General features: G+C 57.1%; 1 long non-coding RNA gene across 8 annotated transcripts; it reads right to left on the reverse strand.

Moving 5' to 3' along the window:
* Positions 1-841: 841 nt before the first annotated feature.
* Positions 842-10,650, reverse strand: LOC144293662 (uncharacterized). 8 transcript variants are annotated; one of them, XR_013360873.1, is made up of 8 exons: positions 10,518-10,650; positions 8,551-8,719; positions 7,621-8,386; positions 6,802-7,191; positions 6,360-6,451; positions 5,909-6,064; positions 4,704-4,876; positions 842-4,521 (listed from the first exon to the last, which is right to left on the reverse strand). It is a non-coding gene; the product is annotated as an uncharacterized LOC144293662 (long non-coding RNA). The 8 variants fall into 8 exon arrangements; XR_013360872.1 differs by lacking the exon at positions 10,518-10,650 and adding an exon at positions 10,162-10,303; XR_013360871.1 differs by lacking the exon at positions 10,518-10,650 and adding an exon at positions 10,162-10,228 and having other exon boundaries at positions 8,551-8,778.
* Between the last annotated feature and the right edge of the window lie 2,403 nt (positions 10,651-13,053).

Here is a 13,053-nt window from a genome sequence, read left to right on the forward strand (position 1 = left end):
TCGGCTTCCTGCTGGTGGCCCGTTTCAGACGTGGTTTCCATGCGTTCGTGCTGGCCTCTGTTTTCTGAACGCCTTCATGTCACGCAAAGCTTGTCTTTCCACTTAAAGCTCTTCTTGAACCTTGTCGTCGAACCACATATATCGCGATATCCTCCTGTCTACTCCTTTTAAATTTCTCTATCTTTGGCTTTGGTGATATAATAGCTGAATATTTTTTTTTCTATTTGCTTAATATGAGGCCTAAGCTAGGCGCTTTTAGGTTTTAAGAAACAAAGATAAACCGAAGCTTGGGACGTAGGGATTTGCAGCAGGACTGCAGGAGGAACTAAGGGAGTCCTATGCCGCCCGGAAGCCACAGCTCTGACTCCTGGCGCGACAGGAGTCCCCGTAGCTGTCCCCTCCCATGTGGGCTCCCCGCTCCCTCCTGCGACTCCGCGAGCCCCCCCCCCCCCTTTGCACCTGTGGCTCCTGACTCCTGGCTCCTGCTTGATATTCTCTTTTCTCCTACTCCTGGCTTTCATTGTTTTAGGGCTTCCTCTTCCTGTTCCTTCTGTCTATATTTCTTTTCAGATTTACATCAAGACATTTAGACTAGGAAGTGTGTAGGCTTCCCTCCCTGCTCCTTACCTACCTTGAATTTCAAAGTAAATGCCATGTGAACTTTTATGACAGGTATAAATAAGTCCAAAAAAAAGTTCTTCTGGTATTATCCCCCGTGATGATCATTTTAATGCTGTTCTCAAAATAAAACAAGTATCGACTCTTTCCAGAAATTACTTTTTTTTTTTAGCACTCTGGTGATTAGATATGAGTTTTGTCTGCCTATTCAGTAACCAGAATGTTTTTATTCCTCCAATGAATTGCTAATTCTTTTTTTTTTTTTCTTGTTTTATGCCAGGTTGTCAAGACAGCCTGAGCAATGAGATCTGATTAGCTCAATTAGGTCACGACTGTGCCTGTCTGGCAGGGTCCCTGAGCCAGGCTGCTCTTTGATCGGGCCTGTCTTCTTGGGCCAACCGGCTGTAGCCAGGATTTCGGGCTTCTGTGGTACCAGATGGCCCCCTGGGTGGGTGTGGCTGAAATCCTAGAGTTCATGAGGAGTGTGGCAGGCATGACGACGGGTCCGTGTGGCCATTCGTGCACACACGCATCTGTGCAAAGCCCTGGAAGGCTCGAGTACCTCCACAAGCTCTACCAGGAGTCACTTCTTCACCTTGAAATTCGATGTCCTCAGTGGGGTCCAAGCTGACTCACGTTGCCAACCTTTCCAGGGGACGCTGGTTTTCGTAGTGAGACATGTGGCCCGGGCCAGACCAGTTGAGGGTCTGCAGGTGGCAATGAAGAGGAGAGACCATCTGGCCCTCCACCTCCAGGAGTCCTCTGGCCTCCTCTTGGCTCGACTCAAGTACGGGTAGCTCGCCGGGGACCCGTGGAGGGGGCCCCGGGGTTCCAGTGCTTTATGAAGGATTTCACTGATGCCAGTTTAGATGCGTCTATTTTTGCTCTCAACTTACGATCATTTTTCCAAAGAGTGAGATGTGAGGAGAGAAAGAGCCCGTGAGTTCTCCACGTGAAAGCAGACAGCGGCACAGTCAGACCCCACACAGCCATCTGCTGGACCCTGGTCCACCCTGACGCCCTCGCAGGCTTATCTGCAGGGCCCTTTGGTGGCCACATCCGACTGTCCCGAAGCCCTCTGCCTGGCCCTGGAGTCTGCCCCTGTCTGCGCAGTATGCCCGTGACAGCTGCTGTGGGTCCCGGGCCAGCCTGTCGGGTTGCCCAGGGCCAGAGAGCTTGTTTCCAGACACGCGAAGAGGCTGGCACATTGGGGAGAGATGTGGGTTGTTTTTATTTTCACGCCCGGGAGTAGCTGCACAGCAAGGTGGTGCCCTGGGCCTCCCCTCGCCGCCCCCCAGGAGCAGATGTCACTGCTTGCAGGGAACAAGTGCAGCCTCGCCTCCCCTCCCGCTTCCCTTTTCCTGGTAAAGCCCGAGGCAATAAGATTAAATCAAGCATTACTATTTTTTTTTTACGTTGAAAATGCTCTTGAGTTTGAATTATGGATTCAAATGGCTCTTAAAGAGAGGCCCCGCGGGGCTCCCAGTGCTGCCAGATGGCAGGGGAGCCAGCGCCCGCCGCCTCTGACAGCGGTAACGCACGGAGGGTCCCTCTCTCTTCCGGACGGGCGACACACCAGCCACACCATCTCCAACCCAAGGTTTTCCTCGCCTTCCTGAAACTGGATTTTGTCTTTGATGGGATTCCTCACCCAGGGTTGACTCGGAGATCTTTGGAGGGCTGGCCCCCATTTGTGGGACCCGCACGAGGCTGCTGGTGGCCAGCAGATGACTCAGGCCCGTGGCCGTGGAGACGCCCGATGGGGCGCCTGGGGAAGGCTGGGAAGCTCCGGGTGTGTAGAAGCCTGTGGGGAACATAGGGGCCAAATGCAAAGAGGGAGAGGAAGCTGCCAGAAATGGAATGCAGACCGTCTGGCCCTCCGAGCAGCAAGGTCTTTGGAGACGGGGATGGGGCTCGGTTCCGTCGCCCAAGCCCAGGGGATCCCAACTAAACTGACATCTTTTTCGGGCTCCTCTCGGTCTTAGAGCTGTTCCGAGGGTCTCATTCTCCCTCAGCACCCGCTGGACACCTGTTAGTGCCCTCACCTGCCCTCCCTCCAATGAAGATGGATTTTCTCTCACTGCCAAGGCTCTGCCCTGCGCTGGGGACAAAGCCGAGCTAAACACTGGACCCGTTATCCGGGATGGGGCTCCCCGGGCGGCTGCCCGCAGAGTCCCCCATGAGCTTTTAGAAACCCCGCGTCCGGGACGCCTGGTGGCTCAGCAGTTAAGCATCGGTCTTCAGCTCAGCGCATGATCCTGGGGTCCCAGGATCGAGTCCCATGTCGGGCTCCCTGCAGGGAGCCTGCTTCTCCCTCTCTCTGTGTCTCTCATGAATAAAAAAATAAAATCTTAAAAAGAAAAAAAAAGATACTGCTGTGAGAGTTTAGACGACAGAAGCGGCACTCCAGGGCACGGAGGTTTTGGGGGACCCATGAGGGTTTGGCGCTGACGCAGGATGGGCCCGGGCCTGCAGGCCAGGAGCCTGGTACTGGGGCACAGAAGCAGCGGTGCGTGTTGCAGGGACGGTGGATGGCTCGAGGCCGCGGTTTCCGGAAGAGGTCCGGGGTGATGCTCAAGAGCAAATGCCAAATGCACTTACGTTCCAGGGAAGCGGCCTGGCTGGGGGCTCACGGTGGACGCCGACGCATGTGGTCACATCGGAAGGCGCCGTGAGAGCTGCAGAGTGGGCCCAGGCCCCAGCGTCGACTCCGGAGGTGGCCCGGGCTCTGGGACACCGCAGGGGACGTCCAACTGTCCAACCGTCTTGGACAGAGCGGTCAGAGGACTGTCGTGTCTAGACGGAGCCCCCTGGGGCCGGCCCTGAGCGGGTACCGGGTGTAGGATGGAGCACCTGTCCCACCCGACGGGCTCCCTATGTCCAGCTGCCGGGCTGCCCCTGGGCCCCAGTACCTGGCCACCCGCAACGGGGGGGCTCCCCGTGGCCGGGGTCCTGGGCTCGGCCCGCTGGGTGAGGGGCTGGGGCGGCGCGGCCCCTATGGGCTGCCACTCCCCACCGCCGAGTGTGCCAGCGCTTGAACGGACTCAGGGGGACAGAGGCCACCGCAGCACCCATGTCGCGGCTCTGTTCTTCCCAGCGGGTGAGGCCGGCGTTCCCCAGGGGAGCCCGCTCCAGGGCAGCCCCCTGGCCCAAGGCTCAGCTTCCTGGGTAACAAAAATCTCGGGTGAATCGTGCTAATTGATGACAGCAATAATAACAACAACAAAAGATGCACTGGAAGCCGCCCTTGGTTGAAAGAGGGGGGAAATCTCAGACGTTTTTCGAGGCTCTGTCTCGTCTCCATACAAAAACCTGTCAGCCTCCCGCTGTTTCCAGCCAGTCTCGCGGCAGGGAGGAGAGATGCGAGGGCTTCGAGAAGCCAGTGCAAAGGAGGCAACACAATTGCTGAAAGCTTTTCCTCCAAAGGAGAGCTTGAGAGCTGGTGCTAAACATATGGAAATAATAGAGCAAATAGAGGTGCAGGTGCATATGGGGGGGTCCAAGTGACGTGGGGGGAGGTACAGGCCCAGGAGGGCTTGTGAGGCCGTTTTGAAGGAAACAGGGCATTCAAGGACGCACACGGACTGTCAGCTTGCAGGGCGCCGACGCTGCCATCCTGTTCCTCGGAGGGTCCCCACCCTGGGGTGAAGGCCGGATGCGCTGGGCGGGAGCGCCTGGATCCTCAGCCCCAGCGCTGTTTCTACTCAGTATCTCAACGGCAAGTCGCAGCAAATATTAACTGAATAGACGATCCCCCTGTATTTCATTTGTATTAACACCAGCAAGCGCTCTGCGGCAGCGACGGTCCTGGCGCGGGGACCATTCTCCCAGAGGTCGGACTGTAGCATGAGCCCCCAGAGAACTTGGTGGAATTATTCATCCTCGTTTCTGTGTCAAGATGCTCTGAAAGGAGAGGGGACTTCTTTAAGTGAGTAAGGTGAACCCTGATGACCAGCAGGGATGGTTTGGAGGCGCATCAAAGGAATGTCCCCAAAGCAACGGAGGGAACTGGCCACCACACAATTTCGGCCCAAATGCCGGGGTTGGGGTAACTCGTTGGATCTGACAACAGGTCACATTCATACCTGACCCTGGGGGATGGCTGAGGGGCTCCGCAGTGGAGCATCTGCCTCTGGATCAGTGCATGACCCTGGGGTCCCGGGATCGAGTCCAACATCGGGCTCCCCGCAGGGAGCCTGCTTCTCCCTCTGCCTGTGTTTCTGCCTCTCTCCAGGTCTCATGGATAAATACATAAAATCTTAAAAAAAAAAAAAAGATCTGAAACCCGGTGTGGCCGGGTGAGTGGCAAAAGAGGCACAAGGTGACAGTGGAAGATGATGAGATGCCTGTGGGAGAGTCATTTCCCCTGACGCCTGTGCCTTACAAAGGGAAGGAGGTGGGAGGCATTAGCACCGTGAGGACGTGAAAACAGGACCTCTGTCCTGGCCACTGAGGATCTGGAAAATTGCTGCTTCTGGGAGGCCCTTTCTGACCCACGCCCCCGCAGCGATGGGTGGCATTTTGTCACCCAACGCATGCCGCTCTCTGAAGTCTGTCGAATCGCACTGACAAACCAAGTGCTTTAATTCACTGTGTTCCTTCCCAGCTCTTTTCCTCCTACACGTGTCCAACGACGGCTCCTGATTGGTCCGACTGGTCATTTGGGTCGTATGTGGCCCAGCTGGTGCTACAACTGTCACCACATGCCTTCCTTCACCGTTTACTAGGATGCCTTACCTTCCCAGAGTTCTTTCCAGAGGCCAAAATGCTGGGGGCTGCCATGTGGTGCCCACTTTCCTTATCTGACGGGATCCTGGCAACCTCCCAATGCCGGCCTTTTCCAGGTCCCGTTTTTATCTAACAAAGCTGTTTGCTCACCTGCCAAAGTTAGCGTCTGGTCCGGCTGAGTGTGGCTGCAGTCGCTCCTTCTCCATAGTTTGCGCCTGGGATATCCTATCAAAATCCTATAAATTTCGATTTATTCGGGAGATCCCTATAATATTTGATCTGTCTGGTTCAAGAAACCAGTCTATAAGGTCCTAAAGTGCAAACATCTTGCTTTAGTCATTTTCCTTTTTTTCGATGATTGCATTACTGTGCCAAATAACACTGAGACAGACATTTATAATCCGCCATCTTTTCTTTTGAATTACATTGCTTAATTAACTAACCTGAATGTTTACAGCAAAATCCCATGAGAAGGTTTGTGAAGCAAGGAATCTACATGCATTCTGGCTTTTACAAAGGTAATGAAGGTACCGAAGGTTACTTGGACATGTCCCTAACTTACCAGACTGGGACAGACCGTCATGATGGATCTCTTGAAATAGTCCCATTTGGTCAGCTAGGCAGTGCTGTTTCCTACGCTTCTGGGTATGTGTGTCAGGGCAAAGGGGGACTGCCCTTCACGTGCGCCCGCTTTGTGGGCCTTCTTTTCAGCAGCGTCCTGTGAAAATGGAGGTGAGCGTGGGAAATATCACGTGACTGAAAACTACTGCACCCTGTGATTTATGTTAGCACCTTTGAGTCTTTACGTGTGACATTTACTAGTCTACGGAGTGGCTGGACCACCATCCTGCAGTTGGTTTAAAGACATTGGGAGGGACAAAAAAAAATGTCCACTTTCCCTCCAGATACAGTACTGAGTAAAGTCATTTGCTTGAATGTAATGTCGAAATAACTGGGCCAGGCCTGGGGGAAGTGCTGTCTGTGTCATTCCCGAGTGGACAGCGGGTGCTCACCAAGTGATGTCACGTGGATCCTTTGGGGCCATGAAGGTCACGGCGGCAACAGGCACTCCTTAGCTGAGAACAGCAGGGTAAAGCCTCGGCCTCTAGGAAAACCCGAGAGGAGGAGAAGTGTCGGCAAAGCTGGGAAGTCACTGCCAGGAGGCCCGACGCCTCTGTCCCGGAGCCGCATCCAGGGTGACAAAATCACCACCGTCAGACCTGCTCGTGTGTCTTGCTTGGAGACAGGCTGGTCACCAGGAAGCCCTGGGCAGAAGGCAGTGAGGTTCTGGAGGCACTCTGCACACCAAGGACCGCCCTCTGCCCCTCTCCGCCCCTCCCCCCCACTTCCCTCATCCTCTGGCTTTTAGAAAGAAATAAGTTTAATAGAAGTGGAAACCACGGGGTGGGCCTAGTGAGCAGATTCTACTGTTACAAGTATTCCGATCAACGTTACAGGCAAGTGAGGTTCAGCGGTGAGGATGCTGGGGTTGCAGCAGTTTCTTGATGCGGAAGAAAAAGCCAACAGCGGAGACTTCCCACTCGGTTTGTCTTGTTCACGCCACCTGGCAGGATCTCTGCCTCCTTCTCCATCACGTGCGGGCGAGGAGCGCCTCCCGGAGTAGTAGCAGTGCGCGAGGCCTGCCAAAACCAAGTGCCACGGCCCGTGCGGCTTCCGTAACAGAAAGGGATTTCCTCACCGTTCTGGAGACCAGAAGTTCAAAATCAAGGTGTCTGCAGGGTTGGTCTCTTTTGAGGCCCCTCTGTGGCTCGTAGATGGCTGTTGTCTCGTGGTGTCTACACACGGTGTTGCCACGTGTGTGCGCGTGTGTCTGGGTTCCAATCCCTTCCTACAAGGACACCAATCAGGTTGGATTGGGGTCTGCGCTGATGACTTTATTTCATCGTAATTACCTCTGTAAAGACCCTATCCCGAGATACAGTTACATGCACAGATCCTGAGGTTGGCAAGGATTTTGTTTGAACAAATTCTGAGGGGACGCAGTGTAGCCCACCCTCTATCTTTGCATGGTTTTTGGGGGAAAATTCTAAAAGCGTGCAGGCTCTCTGCGATTAAGAAGTATCCATTAACCATTCTAAGTTCCCACCAAGTCTGCCCCAGACTTCACCAGGTACCACAGGGGACTTGAGGGCAGAAGTCGGAAGGCCCTTTGAAAGGAAGGTGAAAACGGGTTGGCAGACAGAAATAACTCTAATATCGTGAGACTTAAAAAGATAGTTTTATAAACTATAAACCTGTTTAAAGTTTATAAACCTGCCCGAGTGAGTGTTGGTTGTAGAAGAGGGAGAGTCATGAGAGTTGGAGTTTTCAAGGCGGGCTTTGCGGAAGACAGAGATATTAGGCAGGAGCATGGGTAACACGCGGCCTGTCGGTCACCCGCCTTCGACCGATTCGGCCTCAGTGTCCGCATCCTGTGGTGCCTTCACCAGAGCACCGAGCCTAGGCGCTGCTGGCACCTGCTCCTTCACCAAAGTGGGAGGGAAGCCTGGGGCTCCTCTCCCTTCCTTCACTTCCTCTTCCTGGTACTGGTGTTCGTCCTTCTTTCTTTTTCCTTCTGTAGAAGAACAGCACAGTGCCCGCGAACCGAACGCTCCTGTACCTCGGGTCACGTACCCGAGCGACTGTCTGCTGGTGCACCCGCAGCTTCTGTGCATGCCTCGCGTTTATGGACAGGGGTCGTGTGTGTCTGGCTTGCGTAAAACTGGTTCTTTCTCCCCGTGTGACGACGCTTGACGTCCCCCCGTGTGACGATGCCTTACCAGGCCAATTTAGGGCTCGACGATAGAGACTACTCACATTCAAGTTAGAAATAATTGTGTTCTAAAAGTTGGGCCTCCCGTATTGGCTGTAAAATTGCACTAGGCTTGGGGATGCCCGGGGGGCTCCGGCAGTGACGCGTCTGCCCTCAGCTCAGGTCGTGGTCTCAGGGTCCTGGGGTCGAGTCCCCGGTCTGGCTCCCCGCTCAGAGGGGCGTCTGCTTCTCCCTCTCCTTCTCCATCTGTGCCTGCTTTCTCTCTCTCTGTCAAATAAATAAATACAATCTTAAAGAAAAGAGAGAAAAAATTGCCCTAGGCTTTGGATGGCAGCACGGAAAATATGAACAGGAACATAACCCGGAGCCTCCCGTGAGCCAGAGGAGACATAATGGAGGGGAGGGCGTCAGCAGACTTTTCTTGCACTGACCTTAAAATGCCACCTCTGTGCTTCTAGGAGTTTCCACGACCTGAGGAAAGTTTTGCAGATCTTCCAGTTTTACTGACAGGACCTGATCTGCCTCTGCCCAAGAAGCAGTTATCGGTATTAATTTTGGTTCCTGGCTTTGGGGCTCCTGTCACAGGCGACATTCCATTCCCTGAAACACAGGAATTTTCCCGTCCGGCGTCTGTCACGTTATTCCTACCAACCAGGCCTCTAGCGCAGACGGACAAAGGAAGCAAAGGACATAATTCATGAGACACAGAGAGAGAGAGAGAGAGAGGAGCAGAGGCACAGGCGGAGGGAGAAGCAGGCTCCCTGCGGGGACCCGACGGGGGACTCCATCCCGGGACCTGGGGTCACGCCCTGGGCCGGAGGCAGATGCTCAACGGCTGAGCCACGCAGGGGCCCCGAAAGGACACAATTTCTGCCTAGAGAAAACCACCCCAGGCAAATGCTTGCGGAGCCCCCGCTGTGCGCAGGCACTGCAGGCAGCGAAACCGGGACTAAGACGGAAACTGCAGGACCGTCTCCTCAGGAGGCCAGCTCTGCTGCGAGGGGCTCCACGCCGCGTTCCAGGGGTGCAGACGCTCAGGCCGCAGGAGCTGACCTCGGGGCTTCCCCCGGAACCGCGGCCCCGGCCAGGCCCGACCCCTGGGACCCCACGGGCCGGGAGCCCAGCAGCCGAGGCCACGCCTCACACGGGAGCCGCGCGGGGCCCGGGAATGAGCGTCCGCCTTGGACGCCCTCACGCACCGCCCCTCCCCCACCATCCCACCCATGGCTCCTCCCCACCGCCCCTCCCCCACCCACCGCCCCTCCCCCACCCCCCCCACCCACCTCCCCTCACCCACCTCCCTCACCCACCGCCCCCACCCACCTCCCCTCACCCACCTCCCCCACCCACCGGCCCTCACCCACCTCCCCTCACCCACCTCCCTCACCCGCCGCCCCTCACCCACCGCCCCTCACCCGCCGCCCCTCACCCACCGCCCCTCACCCGCCTCCCTCACCCATCGCCCCTCACCCGCCTACCCCACCCACCGCCCCTCCCCCACCTACCCCACCCACCGCCCCTCCCCCACCTACCCCACCCACCGCCCCTCCCCCACCTCCCCCACCCACCGCCCCCACCCACCTACCCCACCCACCGCCCCTCACCCACCTCCCCTCACCCACCGCCCCTCACCCACCGCCCCTCCCCCACCTCCCCCACTCACCGCCCCCACCCACCTACCCCACCCACCGCCCCTCACCCACCGCCCCTCACCCACCTCCCCTCACCCACCTCCCTCACCCACCGCCCCTCACCCACCGCCCCTCCCCCACCGCCCCTCCCCCACCTCCCCCACCCACCGCCCTCACCCACCTCCCTCACCCACCGCCCCTCACCTACCTCCCCCTGAGCCACCTGCCCTCACCCACCGGTCCTCACCCACTTCCGTCACTCGCCTCCTCACCCGCCTCGCCCTCACCCACCGCCCCTCCTCTGCCACCCCTCCCGGCCGCCCCTCCCCCATCTCCCCTCCCCCACCGCCCCTCTCACTCACCCCTTGTCACCTCCCTCCTGTCACCCCCCCTCCCCCCCCCGTCACCCACTTCCGGCCCCCGAGTCGGCTGTGGCCCCGCAGCTCTGAGGGGACCGTGCTGTCAGCCCCCGGGTCCCCTCCACGCGGCTGCGGCGGGCCTGACGCTCTGTCCCGGCTTCGAGCCGCGGCCGCCCCCCCGGAGAGCGAGCGTCGCCACCCGAGGGCCGAGGGCCGGGCCGCCGCGGAGCTGGGGGTGGGGGTGCGGGTGGGGGTGGGGGGCCCTGACGCCCTGACGCCCTGACGCCACTTGCCACGCGCCGTCCCCGGAGCCCGACTGCCTCCCGTCCACCTGGAAGCACGCGGCTGACCCGGCGACCCCGCTGACCCCAGTGACCCCGGCGACCCCGGTGACCCCGCAGGCTGTACCGGCCGCGCCCCCCAAGCGTCCGTCGCGGGGCCCTGCGCTCGCGCTCCCGCCCGGTAACCGGGGCCTGTGTGGGGAGGAGCGCGGCGCCCGCGTGCACGTGTGTGCGGGTGAAAGGGCCACTGCGTGACCTGGTGTCCGCCCCCGCGGCGGCGCAGAGCTGAGTGCGCGTGTGATCGTGAGCGTGTGAGGCCGCGCAAGCCCACGTAATAGGAGTAAGGGCGTGTGCGTGTGTGTGCGCGTGTGTGTGCGCGTGTGCATGTGTGTGCGCGTGGCCCGGCGCTGCCCTCCCCGCTCGGCCCCCTTTGCCCCCTGCCTGGAGGTGTCTGGGGTGAGAGGCGGGCCCAGGGGTCCCTGGCGGGGGTGAGCCTGTGGGACTCCGCCTCTTGGTGGTACCCAGACGAGGAGACTGACGCCAGGGGCCCCTCCCCGCAGGCGCTTCCAGACGCTTCCAGAGATGCTCTTCCAACTCCCTCTCTTTGGTTCCAGAGTGAAGGGAACCAAAGCCTCCTCTCCGGGCCTCTTGGCTTCGAGGACTTCCCTCTGGGTTTCCATGATTTTCCTTTTTTTTTTTTTAATATATTTTTTAAAGATTTTATTTATTTATTCATGACAGACACAGAGAGAAGGAGGCAGAGACACAGGCAGTGGGAGAAGCAGGCTCCATGCAGGGAGCCCGACGTGGGACTCGATCCCGGGTCTCCAGGATCACACCCCGGGCTGCAGGTGGAGCTAAACCGCTGCGCCACTGGGGTTGCCCCTCCATGATTTTCCTTAGGTAGGACGCAGAGGTGAGTGAAGGCCTGGGGGCTGACCTGCGTATCTTCCAGAAATCCCGGTAGAGCGGGCGCTGCAGCTGTTCTTTAGGGCTCGAGGACATCCTCACTACCTGCTCCCGGCACTGGTACTGGAATCCTGAGACAAGAAGACAAATGCCAGGCAGCGTCCTGTCGCGAGTCTCAAGACCAAAGGCACCCACCGAACACATGAGTCGTGAAAATATTCTTAACCGACAAGTCCTCGGTGCACAACGTTTCATAAACGACTAGCACGCCCACCCGGAGAGAACACCTTCAGAAGTACTTTTGTTGAGAGAGAAACAGGAGTCGCAAATTCAAGTAGTTCCCGCAGATACTATGAGTGGGGTGTAATGGGATGCGTGGGGGACGATAGAGAATAGCGGGGATTGTGGCAAACCAGAGCACAGGAGCTGCCGACGAAGGTCAGCTGCTACCCCAGTCGCAGAGTTAGTTTTATGAAGAAACGTGGACCTAAAATTAGATCCAATTCTTTTTTTTTTTATTTTTTATTTATTTATGATAGTCCCACAGAGAGAGAGAGAGAGAGAGAGGCAGAGACACAGGCAGAGGGAGAAGCAGGCTCCATGCACCGGGAGCCCGACGTGGGATTCGATCCCGGGTCTCCAGGATCGCACCTGGGCCAAAGGCAGGCGCCAAACTGCTGCGCCACCCAGGGATCCCTAGATCCAATTATTTCTTAAGAGACACTGGAAACCCATTTTTCTTTTTTTAAATGTGAAGTGCCCCCAGTTTTAACAATGGCAGCGAATTCAATCAAAAAACCTACTGAATGGGCTCAGCAGAAGCCTGACAACCGGCCAGATTTGGTATTTAGACCGGCCTCTGAGAAACTGCCAGGTAACAACTAAATGTCACGATGATGGAAAAGACGGATGGCGGTCAACCTTCTCTAAACATTTTCTGAAATGAGACTGGGCATCTCAGGGCACTAACACATGGCAACTCCATGCCGCTGTCCCGAAGCTCAGCATCGCTGCCAGGTGGGCGTTGCTGGAAGGCAGGCTCTGCGCGTCTGAGGTGGGGACGTTTAATTCCTGGGACGGTTGTCCCCTGGGGTCCCCGTGACGGGCCCGGCATCCCCGCATCAGAGGGTGGCAGGAGCTAGCCCGCTCCCTTTCCGTGCACCCTCGCGGTCCTTCCTCTTCCACCCGGGTGGTGGGAGGGGTCAGGGCCCAGGATGCCTGTGAATGACCGGGTCCCAAACGGAATCTTCCTGCAAAAATGAATGAACTGGGTGCCCCGCCGTGGTCGTATTCAAATCCACTTATTTTTATCCAGTGATTTTAAAATCCGGTCGGCCTCGTTCATGTTCAGTTCAGCGAGCCGCATGCTATGGAAATGATTTTTGTAAACATCTCTCAGGCCAAGAGGCTTTTGTTTAGGCTTCACGAAGAATCAGCAGTGCGAGGCTCTGAGAAGTTTCGCCCTCCAAGTCAGCTGATGTGACAACGCTGGAATCATTGCTCGTGCGACGGGCAGAGAAAGACATTGGAGGCGGTGGTTCCAGACCAGGGCTTTTTGTAAAATGCAAGCATCCAGCCTGTCGGCCAGCGGCTGCTACGGCTGCTTTCTGAGGCTCTTCCTTTGTCATCCTGCAATTTGACCCACTGGTGGTGGAGGCAGACTTTTCCTGAATGCATCTGCTTGCTTGCTTTTCTTTTGTTTGTTTTAAGATTTTATTTATTATTTATTCATGAGAGACACACAGAGAGAGGCA

Source organism: Canis aureus, chromosome 22, assembly GCF_053574225.1.
Source record: "Canis aureus isolate CA01 chromosome 22, VMU_Caureus_v.1.0, whole genome shotgun sequence".
In the NCBI taxonomy this organism is placed as follows: Eukaryota; Metazoa; Chordata; class Mammalia; order Carnivora; family Canidae; genus Canis; species Canis aureus.